Source organism: Varanus komodoensis, unplaced genomic scaffold, assembly GCF_004798865.1.
Source record: "Varanus komodoensis strain SLA01 unplaced genomic scaffold, ASM479886v1 scaffold19, whole genome shotgun sequence".
In the NCBI taxonomy this organism is placed as follows: Eukaryota; Metazoa; Chordata; class Lepidosauria; order Squamata; family Varanidae; genus Varanus; species Varanus komodoensis.
In genome coordinates, this window is record NW_025335550.1 from 5,242,411 (window position 1) to 5,257,581 (window position 15,171).

At 42.4% G+C, this 15,171-nt stretch overlaps 1 protein-coding gene and 1 long non-coding RNA gene across 7 annotated transcripts in view; one reads left to right on the forward strand and one right to left on the reverse strand.

Annotated features, from left to right (window-relative positions):
• The window catches only part of ZNF423 (zinc finger protein 423), a 314,359-nt gene that overhangs the window by 264,428 nt on the left and 34,760 nt on the right, over nt 1-15,171 (reverse strand). The window lies entirely within an intron of this gene.
• LOC123022357 lies at nt 6,389-8,857 on the forward strand. Its single transcript, XR_006414513.1, has 3 exons — nt 6,389-6,707; nt 7,747-7,969; nt 8,721-8,857. It is a non-coding gene; the product is annotated as an uncharacterized LOC123022357 (long non-coding RNA).

Genomic DNA, 15,171 nt, shown 5'->3' on the forward strand with positions numbered 1-15,171 from the left:
TCAAGATCTCAATTTCTAAGGCCGCAGCTGCTTGCAGTTTGATACTTCCATAAGACAGACAACAAAATAACTCAGGAGCTTTGTGCTCACAGAAATGCACCGGACTCGCTGCACTTAACCGAAACATTTGCAGATATTTAATGAAAGGAAATCTGTTAGAAGGCACCATACTGAGTTATCATATCTGACCATTTGGAAACTCTCCTCTGTATGCTTCTGCCTCTGAAGACTTCCCTGTGTTGGCACCAAACCACTGGGAAATTCTCTCCTCAAACATGTTCCCCAGTATAATATGAGGCACATTCCCCTGCTGTGCCCCTGGGCAAAACCTGCCCTGCCTTCCCATGCATTGATACAGATCCCATGCATCTGATGCTATTTAAGGTGCTTTACAATTAATGTTCCCTGGTGTATGTATTTGCTGACTGTTTTTACTCTTGAAGTTATCTCGTTGCTTTTCAGCTCTTCTACGGTATTGCTTTTATTCATTGCTGTAATTCTCAGGAACACAGAAGAGGCCTTCCACTGATTCAGACTATTGATTCATGTGGTTTAGTATCGTCTACACCAAGAGTGAGGAGACTCTTTCAGCCTGAGACCAAAATTAATTCCAGAGAAACTTTGGGGGCCACATTCCCCTGGTGAACAGAACCAGAAGCAAAGGGAGTGTGGCAAAATCTATAAAAATTACCAACACATGGAAGCTTAAAGCTCTCCCAATAACCACGCTTCTCTACTGGGAGGAAATGACACAAAGCTGGAAAAATGCCAAATAATCAGTGGTTTGGGCAGGACTTTTTTTGTCATAGAATGCACCGGAACAGGATTCTGGCACCGTTTTTTCCAATGAATTTTACGAAGTGATTTTGAACGGAGAAGCAGATCAGCAGCAAACATCATTAACATAATGCCTGTGGGCTGCTTTTGTGTCTGCTATCTGATAGTGAGATAGTGAGGGTGCTGCTTGGCTTGGGACGCTGCTCGGCTTGGGATTGGTGTGTGTGGTCGCGCACTGAGTGCTTACTGCCAGCGGCGACGTGAGTTCCGGCACTTTTTTTTTTTTTTAACAAAAAAAGCACTGGGTTTGGGGCAAGGGGATGGGGACAGGAAAGGTGGCAGGGGTTTCTGAGGAAGTCTCAAAGCCTGGATTTGGCCCCTGGGCCTCCTGATGTTTTCTGCTTCTCCTCTCTGGGGATTCAGACCTTCTTTTCTGAGTAGCTGCAGCCCTTTCCTTGTGGGCATTCACATTAAGTATGAACATAAATCTGATCAATTAGAGCTGTCCCACAGCGATGCTGGTTTTCACCAGACTGCTAAGACCTAGTTTCCTTGGGTCCAGAAATCCCAGCCAGATTGTCATTTTGGAAGGCATGGCTAGTGCTGGGATTTGCCCAACTTTCTCCAGCTGTTCCCAGGATCTCCCAAGCATGGCTGATTCTCCTAGCATTCTTAATTAAGAAGAAGACTTATTGGAGCCTAGTAAACCCAAGACTTTTAAAAATGCTTTCATGAATGGCTCCTATTATTCAGAAGGGCAACACACCTCCATACTACAAAGCTTGTAAGTTTTCTCAGGTGCCAAGAACCTCCAGATGTTGGTGTACCCAAACTTCCATTAACGTAGCCAGCACAGCCAATGGTGATGGATGATGGGAGTTGCAGTCCACCACCATCTTGAGGTCAACCTGACTTATCTGAAACAAGGGGCGAAAACCCCCTACTATCTCAGGATTCCTTCTGCCTTCAACCAACAGAGCTAGAAAACCTATGTATGCCTCATCAAACACTATGGTTTAATGATGAACTGTTAACCACAGACATCCCAGAGGAAAAATCCCAATAACAAATGATAATTCCTCTCCTGGGTTATTTGTGGTTACCAATGTAATGTTAAACCACAGGACAGTGTTCACAGGTGATGACAACCCATGATTCAATGACCATCCATACTCAACTGCTACTCTGGCTATTAGAGTTGTTCCACATGGACCAAGTCATTTTGTACCACCCACTCTGTCCTACTGTTTATATCTGTGGTGGGATCTGCATTATCTTTATGGATAAAACACGGTGCTTTAGACAATGTGGGTATCGAATTCCAGCCTTCCATCTGCTGCGGAAGCACTACAGGTATCTCTATAGGTGGCACTGTAGGTGTAGTGGGAGCCCAACAAAGTTCTAGAAGAGGTCCAAGCAATTAAACAGGTGCTCAAGATAGTCTGACCCCTTAAACCTTTGGCTGGGAGCTGTAGATAAGGAATGGCATGTGCGGGAACCCATGGAATTCCATGCAAGTGAGTGAAAAAGGAGAGCCAGCGCCCACATTCCCTCCTCTGTGCCCAGTACGGAAATGCCACATGCCGCCGCATGATGAACATGGGCTCCTCATCGGTTCTTTACCAGCAAAAATTTCCGGAGGCTTGTTACTCCTATGGGCTTTTTTACAAAGTTGGCCAAGAACATGACCAGCCCAAGTTTTTAAAATTCCAAATGAGAGCTCATTTTCAAACATGCACGTTGAATCTTTAGTCGGTAACATCTGTGCACCAGCTTTTTCATGCATGCCACCTTTGGGAAGTTGACAAAGGCCACCCATTCCAGTGGAGTACAGAAGTAAGCCACACTGTTTAGGTTGTTTTAATAGGACAGATCTATCAGCTAGCTAAACAAAGACATATTTTAACCATTATCTATCCCTGTTAGATCCGTTAGGCATGCTCTGGGCCTTCTGAACCTCCCCCTGGATAAGTGACAAAACCATTTATTTCACAAGTAAATCTGCTCAATTGTGCCGTGTCGTCCAAGAAACACTCGCACTAATTATTATTTTTTATTTATTTATTGTGGGGCTTTCCAGAAAGGAGGAACCTGATGCTAACAATGACAAGGAGCTGTGCAGTGACTCCCTCTTTTCTTGCTTAACGGATGTTTTATGCTAAGAAAAAACAATGGGAGAAGCAGATGTGAAGAAAAGGATGTCATCTGGGAACACACCCCATAAAGGCCTCATTTGGAAACATCCTAAGTTTTCAAACTAAATTGAACTTTAGTGACAACAAAGAAAGAGGAGGAGAAGGAAAAAGAACTCACACCAATTTGAGGCTTAGGAGCATACACATATCAAAAATGGCAACTTCAGTCCAAGAGCTCACAATCATTCAAAAACGCTAAAAAAAAAAAGTGATGTGATTGGGGGTGGGGAATATACTTAAAGAAAAGCAACAGAAAGATGCCCATATCTAGCAAGGATGCCTGCAGTCCTTCTCTGGGACTGCATCACGAAGTATATTAGGTCAACTAAAGAAAAAAGTACTGTAATAATTTGGCATCCCATTGACCTGGACACAACCTCGATCATTTTGAACCCTTCAGTGCAGCTTCCGGGAGCATAAAAAGATCGGCCACTGTCATTTCCACAGTGTTGTTGGCAATCTGCAAAAGTAGGTCAGTAGACTCAAATAACTGGTACTTTCTTGGGGAGTTGTGAACATGCCACCAGTTGTCCAGGAGACAGCTGCTAGCCAGTATCGTCGTGAGGGTAGCAACGTGAGAATTCATGGGACTGCCTTATTCTACGACACTATTTGCCCGTCTAGTTCAGTGCTGTCTTGCTCAAACCGGCAGCAGTTCCCTAGAATCTGAGAAGCCATGAGCAGCTACTGGATTCTCAGCAGGGATAGAATAACTGCATGAGCACTCCAGATACAGCCCTTGTCTTAAAGCTATGCAGAGAACTTGGGGCAATTCCAACCATCCTCGGCCTCATCCCCCTTGAACAGGACTGGAATGGGAAGCAAGTCAACACAGAGCTGCAGAGTTGGGGGAGAAAACCCTGCTTCATTTTACAAGCTATAAGATAATACACTGCTTGATTTGGGAACAGCTTTGGGATTGACAAATCTCTGCTGGAAATCTCTCCATCCAAACTTTAACTACATTTTGCTTTTTTGAGAGAGTAAAAGAGCAGCAACCTGGCAACTTTGGAATCCTCACTGTAAGACTCAGTGTGAGCTGTGGCCCTTTGCCAGATTTTTGTGTGTCACCTCTTAATAGGGCCATTATACATCACCTCATTCGCGGCCCGTGAAAGAGACAAGGGCACATTTCACATGGATTATCGAGCTGGTTCGCAGCCTACACTCACAGAGGTTCTGGCACAGCCTTTCTCCAAAGTCCTAATGGGGACTGGCAAAGCATGTACTGGGGTGACGGGGGAAGAAATGTTTTGTTCCACCTTCCTGTGGGGAGGAAGAGGAGGAGATGAAATCTAGAGAGCTACAGCTCTCCGGGTTCAGGGCAAAGAGAGGCACAGAGAAAGTCGGAGAGGACAAGAAAATGTAGAGTGGATTTAGAAAGGGAAGTACAAGATACAAATTTGAGAAGGAAGAGACAAGGGTTATAAAAAAAGAAACAAAATAAAAATTGCACTAACAGGTTTATGCAAAAAAAGATCTAATTATGGGTAACGAAATCCTCCAGGATGCTAATATCCCAGTAAAATTTGCCCCATGTCCTGCTCTCCAGACGTAAGAGGAAAATTCAAACTTTATACCAGACAACGCTTAACCGTAATTTGATGCGCTGTTTGAATTGAATTGTATGGCTTGTGGTCAGACAGCAAATCAGATTTTTTTTTAAAGCAGAGGGTTTAGTAGATCTACAAAACATAGCATATACTAACTATGGGTTAGTGCCAACCAGAGTTCCAACTACAGTCTGCCTAAGAGCAAGAAAGGACCGGAGTGCTTAGCAAAAGCAAAAAGAAAACGGCTTGCCTGTATGTTTAAAAGCCCAAACCATAGTTTTGCACAATGTCTGAATGGACCCACTGATCCCAGCAGCTTCAGTTACAAAGTCAGGGCTAATTCCAAAACCTGAATCAGGGTAATACCTTCGTTGGAGCAACCAAAGGATTAAAAAAAGTATAAGCTTTTCTACTGTCTAAGCACAACTAAGATGCAGCACTTAAAAGATACCTGCCCAGATGGGCCAATGGCAAGATTCCATGTAGGCAGCCTTTTATGCACATGTGGTATACTGAGTCCGGGATAGTAAGGGCGCTGGTATATTATCCCCATGAAGACATTACCAGCCTTAGCAGAATGGAAGGGCTAAGTTTCCCTTCCCTTCACAGCCAGATTTTCCCTTCTGTCAACCTGGGTTAAACCATCTGGTGCCTTCCTATGCTTTTGCTACAACTCCCATAAGCCCCAGTGGTCAGGGCATAGCAGTGGTCAGGGATTATAGGAGATGCAGTCTGAAACACTAGCAGGAAAGCAGGTTGCCTTCCTGGGCTGCAGGTACAGTGATATCTATCAGGCCAACCATGGTTAGTTCCAACCAGGGTAGGTACCAGCTCCTGGCCATGGTTTACAAGCATTGGGAGTCAATGTTACAATACCTCTGCCACAGAATTATATGAAATCCAGAGGGTCATGCCCCTTCCTCCAGTCCTAATCCTTTTTCCCCAGCAGCGCAACATTCCTGGTTTCTGCACAATTTTCCTCCAGTCTAATGCTTAAAATCCCCGTGGAATGAATGAAACAGCTGTGGAAGACGAAGGTAACTGGGAGATCAGCCCTCTAAAATCCCCTTTCCCATGGCACCCAGCCACCTGGCCAATCTGTAAACGGAATCACTCAGATTCACGGGTGAGCTTAACATGCTGCCTCTTTACCAGCGTCCCAGTATTCTTGCTCCACCACAGCAGTCTGAAAGAGTGCCCTGCCCCTTTTTAGGGGATTTTAAGGTGGCAAGAGAGGTTTTGAAGTGGGAGATCCCAAGTCATAAATAAATCTCAATGGGTGGTCTTGGTTGCCTGAAACTTAACACAGGTTCTCACAAGGCTGAGAACAGTGAAAGTACTATAAAGGACCATTAATAACATAAACAAACCTTGTGTACCGGTGGTATCTGCTAGAAAGCCACAACCCAGTGGATGCAGTCCAATCCAAAATGCGCCCCAGCTGCAATATAAATACCGCACCATATTTTAGCATTTATTACCGGAATGCCAAGTAAAATGCTGGACTTTGCTTTCCTAGATTATTGATGAATAGGTGAATTTTCAGTTAGCAGCACCAAAAGACCAGCCATACCAAGTTGCGAGTTTGCTAGTTACTAAAAAGAAAAAGAAATATTGTGATGACCATTAAATCATTCCTGGAATTATATACCAACCTTCACCCACGTTTCCACACCTGACCCTTTAAACACACACACACACACACACACACACCCCACACTTTACTGCTAAGCCTCCAAAGTTGAAGATTTTCTTTTCCACCATCCTGCTATTCATTTCTGACTAGGGAGCGCAGGAAAAGGGGGAGAGTCTGTTTTTCCGGACTAGCTGTTTTAAGAGGCGTTTTCCAGACAGATGCTTCCTCCAGCCTTCGGAGCGCTTTTTGCGACCGACCTGCATGCTGATTCAGCTCCTCTCCCACATCGAAGTTGGACACAAACTGTCCCGGTCCACGGCTCAGCGGCTGCTAGACCGAAAGAGCGAGTGCAGATCAGCACAGGTAATCCAGGAAATGCCAGGTTCAGAAATTCCACTTCTTTGAAGTACTTCCACTGATGCAGGGGGGCAGGACACCAAAGTGGAATGGATGACACTGCTGTGGAAGACTAAGGTAACTGGGAGACCAGCCTTCTTGGATTCCCTTTCCCAGCCACTCAGCCAAGAGAGAAAGAGACAGAATCAGGTAAATGGGCAAGAGGATTCCCAAATCCAGCTGGGATGACTTGCCAATTTTTCAAGTCACCAAAACGTATACATTGTTGATTTTATTTAGATGCGTTATCTAGTGCTTGTTATTATAAGATTTGTAAGAGGTTTCATAAAGGAATATACAAGCCAATATGCAAACAAATATAATGTGGTGAATACATTTAAAACATTACAGACGTATTAAATGCAAGCAGAGAAAAGCTGAGTAAACAAGCAGGTCTTCAAGAGGTGTCTGAAGTTCACCCCAGTTTCTACCTCTAAGACCACGCATGTGATAAAGTTTTAGAGGACGGTGCCTATTTGCATGTCAGTGCGCTATAAGGCTGTTATCCAACAAGGCCGCCTTGGAAGATCTCAAGAACTGCTTCGGTGTATACGGAACACAGCAACTTGTTCAGTATCCTGACCCCAATCTGTTTTTAGAATCAAAAGGGCTTCCATCCCTTTAGAACCAAGACTTCCAACATTACCCAATTTGTATCACTGGGCATTGTCATGTCCTGGATACACCCAACAAATGCTGAGTGCAAATACGTGGCAAAACTGTATACCCATTTTAACACATGCAGCTCCCACATCTGTATCCAAACATTCATATAATTTTCACACTGCACTGTGTACACAAGCATGTGTATAGTGTACCTCTGTATACAACAATGCAGCAACAGTGTTGCTTGTAAATGTAATTATTCAGCTTCAATAACCCTAAATTTACTTGCATGGAAAAAATTCCCACTAATTTCAAAGTAGCTTTTGACAAAAGTCAAGATGCACAAATATTAGGCTGTAAGTTTGCACTGACAAATAATATAGCATTGCTGTGCGTGCAGGCACAAGCAAGACGCTAATATTCCCCTTGCTCTCTAATTTTAATGCCACTATCTCCCATGATAAAAATATACATATTCTTGTTAAGGCGAAAAACAGTGCTGAGTATAAATTTGCATTTATGATGTCTTCTGGTTCTTCAGTCTCATTTTTAAATAACAAAAAAAAATCCATGGTCTATTTAGTACAGGCTTTTAAGAAGTGGAGAAGGAGAATGCATTGCTTCCATATATGCCAACATAGTCTAAGCAATAAAATTAAAAAGTAAAACTGAGCTACATAAAAGGAGAGTTGACCACAGTGCTGGAAAGAAAAAGTGCTTGTATGAATTAAAAGCAGAAGTCAAGCCACGTCTGGAAAGCAGCCTATTTCAGAAGAGTCTCTGCACTGCCTACGGGGCTTCGCCAGGTAAGTCGCTTGGGACTTGTGGCCTAAGCCAGCACCACCTTTTTGCATCGTGGGGCTGTTCCTATACATTGCTCCAGAGTCACAGGACAGCACATGGGGAAGATTATGCACGCAGCCAATCCTCTATGGCACGCATATCACGGAGCCATTCCAAGAACCAAGGAATTCTTGAAGTCAGATGGGAATAGCATCATGTCGATATCTATCTGCCATGGGGTGAAAGCCAGAGCAGACTTAGAAAGCATCTCTTTCTCCAAGAGAGAGAAATGCAATGTGGAAGAATTGTAGCTCGCTTTGCATGCAAATAGAAGTAGGTTCCCTCCCTCGTTATCCTCCAGGCAGAGCTGGGACAACTCCCGGGGACACTCCGGAGTGTTAGTCCAGCCAATGGAAGCCACTAGAGGGGAGCTTGTGGTCCTCCAGATGTTGTGGTCCTAACCAGCATGGTAAGAACGCTAGATGGCTACTGCTGAAGTCCAAGAGGAACTGGGGGGACTTATGTCCCCTCCCTAAATAGGCAAATTTCTAACCTATCAAAATTAGACAACTGTCATTCTAAAGATTAGCCTCTAATCTGAAGGTAGTAGCTTACTACAGTCATAAGTGCATTGGAGGGAGGAAGAAGCTTCCTTGACACCTGCCAAAATGACCTAACCTCCTGCTCCAGATCCTCACACATGTCGCCCTGCATATCGCAATTCTTCCATTAAGTTGAGCACCCGGAAATATGTGCATCTCCTATTCATTTCAGCACAGGGAGAAGCTGCACACAACTGAGAGGTCTTCCATTCATTTCCGCAAATGTCTTGAACCAGCCGACGTTCCATCGACCTGCTGGAGCAGCTCCACACACAAAGACCCCGAACAGCTCCATGCATTTGAGTCATGTGACTGGTCCCACTAGCTTATGCAACACACCATACTGAAGGACAAAATGCCTGATTAGCCTCTTTGTGATATTTTCTATAAAATTTCATTATATGGAGTGGGGGGCCCCTCACTCAAAATTCTAGAAGAGTCCAATTTTTGTTTTACTGCACTCTGAAAAATGGATTTGCTTTTTCATTAACATTGTGCATTAAAATGAGAAAAGAAGGTGTTCTTGTATGTGTGCTTCTACAGCCGAACATTTATTAGGAGAAGGGGAGCATAAGATCACCCCCCATAAAGTAGAACCAATATTTTTTATGACTCCTTAACAATATGTGCTTCATGCTAACATACCATAAATAGCTTTCGACATCTCGTTATACATGCAGTATATCTTAAACTGGGCAAATCTCACACCAAAAACCGGCATACCCACAAAACTGGGTGTCGAAATCCATTTTCTAAAGCCCATTTTTTAAAGAATAGTCAATAGGCTTCTAACCTTAGCACTGCAGTAAACACACACACAGAGCCCAAAATGTTTTATAATTCAAAATGGATTTCCCCAGCGTAGCAGTCATAATATTTTTACAGTTAAAAGATCCACTGCCTTAATAAAGTGTGATTTGTGTATTTAGAAAAATTCATTAGAGCAGACATTACTAGATGTTATTTATTTATTTTGCAGTCTAATTTGGGTACACTACTTCAAAAGAACGCTTAGAGCTTCCCAGCTCCTTAGTCATACACTAATAACATCTAATAATTAATAAAGACATGTAAATTCTTAACTCCCAGAACTATTTCAAACTTACTATCTTACTGGCTTCATATGTCGTGTCTCAGTTACTGGTATCTGCATTACTTTGTTTTGCAAAATACTGAAGGGAACCATCCTTATTGCTTTGCTAGTTAATATTCAATCCATTATTATTAAGCCTTTTGCAACTAACTAAAACACAACTAAATCAAGTCCACTCTCTCCAAACCAGGAGGGCTACTAAAAAAAAGGAAGTTTTTCCTCTTCAAAGTACATACAGGTGCCTAGATATGTTCCTACATTTCTGCATATGAATTTGGAATGGAGAACGGAGAATTAAAATAATACCTGTGTTAGGAATTTTTTAAAAATGTGTTATAGAACCGGTTCTCAAGGAACAGAAACACGAGAATTAGCTTCCCTGAAAATTGGCCGGAGCAGGGAGTGAAGGGAAAGGAACAGATGCTGATGTGTTCATCACATTCTGCACAAGACCTTGGACTCTCCATTTTCAAATGCTTCTTTACACATAAAGACTCTCCTTGAAAGCAGAAAACAGCAGGGATGAATTGGAACTGTTGCCCCGCAAGTACCTTTGATCAACCCACAAGCTGCCAGTTGGCCAGTGTGAGAACAGACTAGACAAAAACTTGTCTTGCTAAGTTAAAGACTCTCCCCGTAAGCAGAAAACTAACACATCAGGAGTGGGTTAGAACCTCTGTCACTTAGTGCTGGCTCTCCATGAGGGAAATGTGTATGTTTCCTTTCTTCGACTCCTTTTTTAAACATGGCGAGGCATTCAGCAGTTCTAATCTCAGCCGCAAACTCAGATGATGCAGATTATTGTAGCAGCCCATTCAAGTGAATGGGTAACCAGACACGATCGTGGAAATTAGGCCCGAATGCAGAGGTGGGACGGGGATGAAAAGTGTGGCGAGATTTGGCCCATAGGACACGAGTGAACATCTGAACAACAAGCACAGATTGGCTGCACTGCGCACTTCTCGTATCTGAAAATACGCAGCCTCTTTCCTCCTCTTCCATATTGACGGGCATTATACTAGTATTCTGAACCAATCTTAGCTATTTTGCTTCACAAGCTAGAGAGGGGGAGAATGCAAGGGAACCTTAATTATGAAAGAGAATGTTGGAATTAATGCAAAACATTATAATGGATTGCTACTATCAGTGATTAATCAGAAGCCTATTATTATATTGTACAGCATAGATCAAAATATATTTTTAGGCATACAGAAAAATACATTTTGCTTAAATTGGTCTCCAACAATCGGTCATTTATTCCAAAGCCTCCTGCCAGGATGTATTTTCTTAAACCTCTGAGTCTAATTTGAGTATGATGTCAGATTATTTTTAACCACATCAATGCAAGTAATTTTTTCTTGGAAAAGTGTTTTTTTTTTAATCCAAACCAAAAGTGGCTATTGTTCAATAGGTTTATGATGTTAACAAAATAACTTTTAAAAAAGTCATAAAATGGTTACTGGGAGAACAGCTCAGACACTGTAAGAATTAATTGGAAAAGCTTTAAACCAGGAAAATACAGGTATAGTGGGAAGGGGTTGGTAAGAGAGCACACACATTCCAGCCAATTTTATTTTTAATATGAAATGTATGGAGTAATATGAAAAGCATGGAGGGATCAGAAAACTCTGGACCCTTTCAGACATATGAAACCACTGTTTCCCCTGTATGAGCAAACTTAAGCTAATCATGTGCACCCCATCCTCCTTTTGATAGTACAGACACAATCATAAGCATCCGCTTCTCACGTTAAACTTCCCAGTTTAAACAAATGACGGTTCTTGGAGTTTAAACTGTGATTAGTGAAAACAAGCTAGCATCAAACCATGGTTTCAGATCCTAAACTTTCCAAAGCCATAAAGAAACTACAGTTTCCCCAAAATTCAGTTGTCCTAGGTTTGCCTAAACTTGGGAGCAGGTATTTCTACTCTCCCCTTAAGAATCCAATGTTCCCCCGATCCAACTTTCAGTAGGCCCCCCTAAGGGACACACCAAGTCTTTATACTTTCCCCTACTGGGGCCACCTCTGTGCCTATCAGCAGCATAGACAAACCACTGCAATGAACGCAAGCCCAGGATTCCATCTGCAAGCAAAATGCACACAAAACTCCTTTGCTCAAACAGGGGGGAGAAAAGTCGGACAGGCAGTTCATCAGCTCTCGATGCCCTCCACACTTTTAAATAGAGTGTAAACTTTCACCAAGATCAGTTTCCCAAAAAAGCTGCCAGAGATGCTGCTACTGACACCAAAGGCACACCTTACACTTCATAGTTCTTCATCTAATCAGACCCAAATATATACCAGGTAATTAAGAGTTTCAAAAGACCAGCAGCTATCCACAAGGTAAAGGGCCTTCTTCTACTTTATCAATGGACAGGAGAGAGTATCTTTCTTTGTATCAAATGTCTGGTAGGACCCGGTATGAAGGCCTCATACTGTATTTGGATCTATACCCTAAGAGATAGGATAACCTAAGACCCACATTTTTGAAATCCACTGGCCTTGTACTAATTTTTATGACAAATTAATTATATTTCAAGCAATAGATGTAGAGTCCTTAAAAAGTACCCATGTTTGCACTAGCATACATATATAGGGCAACAAGCGGTGGCAGTAAAGACAAGGCACCCTCACAACTCTAGAAGGCATTCAGCAGCATTGCTTCCTCCTTTTAAAAACCCTTGGGCATTCAACCACTTCTAAGGGAAGAAACAAAGATTTAAAGTGCCACACAGAAACTGAACACTCACACTGTCAAAAAGAAAAAAAAAAAAGCTGAACGACATTTCACATACATCTTATTTAATACCTTCAGTTTGAAAAGCTTGCAAATTAACTCAGTAGTGAAGCCAACCTCTCTTATCCATCTTTATTAAGTATGACTAGAAAATAATAAGAGGCAGGAGTAAATCACCCCCTGCTGTTATGGGCAAGGTTAAATTAATTTCACATAATTCTTTTTCCTTTATTACAAAAGACTTATTCAGGAGAGCGGTACAGGTAGGAAGATACAGTAGGAACACTTCCACTGTTCATACATAAATATGACAAGAGAAGCCAGGTGAGAAAAAATTAATGCATTTAATTTTGAAATAAAAAAGATTGTCCCTGCCACTTACTCTCAGCTGTCACCCCAAAGCCTGAGAGTCTATGGATAGGATTCAAAGAGCAAAAGGGATCTGAGACCTACCCTTCCTAAGGTAGCTCCCGATTCCCACAGATACACACACAAAAGTCCAGAAAGAAAACAAGGAGATTCCCAAGAGACTCATCCAATGTAGCGTGGAAAGCTGAAGGAAGGAAAGAAATACGTAAAGAATGCCTGCACAAGTCCCGGTGTGTATGTACACACTCAAGGGATTCCAGCCATGGAAATATTTCTCAGGTAAAACCCCCTGTGTCCATGTGTGTCCCATACTAGGTACATTGTGACACAGAGGAAATAAGAGGAGACGCCACATCCTTACGTCCAGCGAGAAGATGATGAAATCATCTACATTTTGTCCATTCTCAGGACAACTGTACACTGATACTGCTACAACATGGCAGAGGTCCATGGTACCCTTCTCCCCCATCCTCCTGCTCTCAGCTGTTGATCCACTGGAAGAGCTCTTGTTTATTAATTTCATCTCTAATCAGTGCTTTCATGCTACTCCACATCCGGACAATGGTCAATGCTAGATTGGTCAGGATGTGACAGAAGGTATTTTCTATTATGATAAGCAAGTAGGAAGAACTCTGTCCCATGACAGGTTCACATGACACATTCTCTTTTTAGCTTCTGCTGCCAGAACAATTATGTTCAGGAGGGCTTTTTCTTACTCCTGGTATTCTAAATCAAGGTGGACAGACTTGCAGATTCGACTTCCTTTTTAGCAGATCCATGAGCTCCAACAAGTACACCCAAGTGAACAAAGCAAACATTTCACATTAAGGGAGTATAAGCTCTATTTGGAATTTGTTTCGAGTTAGGGAGTTTGGGACCGGAATTCCACATCCTGTATACCTCAAGCTTTCTTCATGCAGGAGCTGTTGTTTTTATTGATGCTATAGTTCAACTGAATGCTATAGTTCAACTGAAAGTCAGAAACTGTTGCTAATCTACAAATCCCTCAAATCTACCAGTAGATTCTAGCCTACCCTCTGCCTTTCCTCATTTTAAACTGATTGATGTTCGACTGATCGCCATAGCATTCTGTTTATGTTTTAACTACTTCAATTATTGTTTTACGGCCCTTTGAATGCTTTCAGTCACTTGAGCACTAATGCAATAAGTGGAAAGGTGGGATATAAATCAAAATCAATATACCTATTGTAAAGAGAAACATGAGAACTGAGATCTAAGAACTGAGACTGAGAAAGACCACATACAAACACATTTCCCTGCAAAACTTGAGAGTCGGGTTGGAAATAGTTGGGACTATTCATTACTGGGAGAAATTTAAAGTTCTGGGAATAGTTTACAAAGCCCCAAAGAATTTAGGACCGGAATACCTGAGAGAGCACCTTCTCCATCCCCAACCTGCCTGCTCACTGAAGTCATCAGTGGTTCTACATGGACCCATGGCCTGACTGAAGTCCACCAGAAGAAGAGTCTGCCTCTGGAGATCACACAGGCTCCAACACTGCTTTTTTCTTTTTTCTTTTTTGAAATGGGGGGCATCTTTGCTCCAGGAAGCCTTTTCGGCCAGGCACAGCTTTAACGCTATCCTGTGTGAATGCGGGATGTTTTATTCTTCTATTTATTTTATTTCTGTTCACCCCTCTGGAATCTATCTAGATATGAAGTAGTGTGCAAATGCTGTAAATAAACCACCCAGGGGGATTGGGGTTGGTCCTGGTTCTACCCAGGTTCAAATTGCTGCTTACTATTTACAGTGACTCTGTCGTATTTTCTATGGAGAAGAGAGAGAATGCGAGAGAGAGAGAGAGAGAGAGAGAGAGAGAGAGAGAGAGAGAGAGAGAGACAGAGCACAAGCAACAAGCAAGCAAGCAAGCATTACAAATTATTATCAAAAGGGTATCATCTTTGTTTTGAAAGAAGGTTCATCTGAAATCATCAAAATGAACCCAAATCATCTTTATTAACACTTACTGTAAATAATTCACCTTCTATTAAAGCAATGCCCCCCTTCTGGTCATGGCTCCCAGGTTTGCCAAAATCACTTGTGAATAATTCTCACTCAGCAAACCAGATTTCAAAGATGTATTTTTGTGGACGAGAGTCCATTCCTTTGGCTGGGAATCTGAAACCAAGCAAGGGTTGCCATGGCAGAGAGGATGTCCTTCAGGATACAGGCCGTTTCCTTTGGTTTTTAAGTCACTGTAATTTTTCTGCCAAAATATATTGTAGTGGGGAGGAGGGAACTCAAGCGTTCAGGATGCCACTAGAGTCATGAAGAGTCTTCCTTCTCCAGGGACAATCCAGAAAATAATTTAAAGCACACCCAGGACTGATCTCTCTCTCCCCCTGTGTCTCTCTCTCTTGGACACACACACCCATCCGCCTTCAATGTATTGCTAATGGCT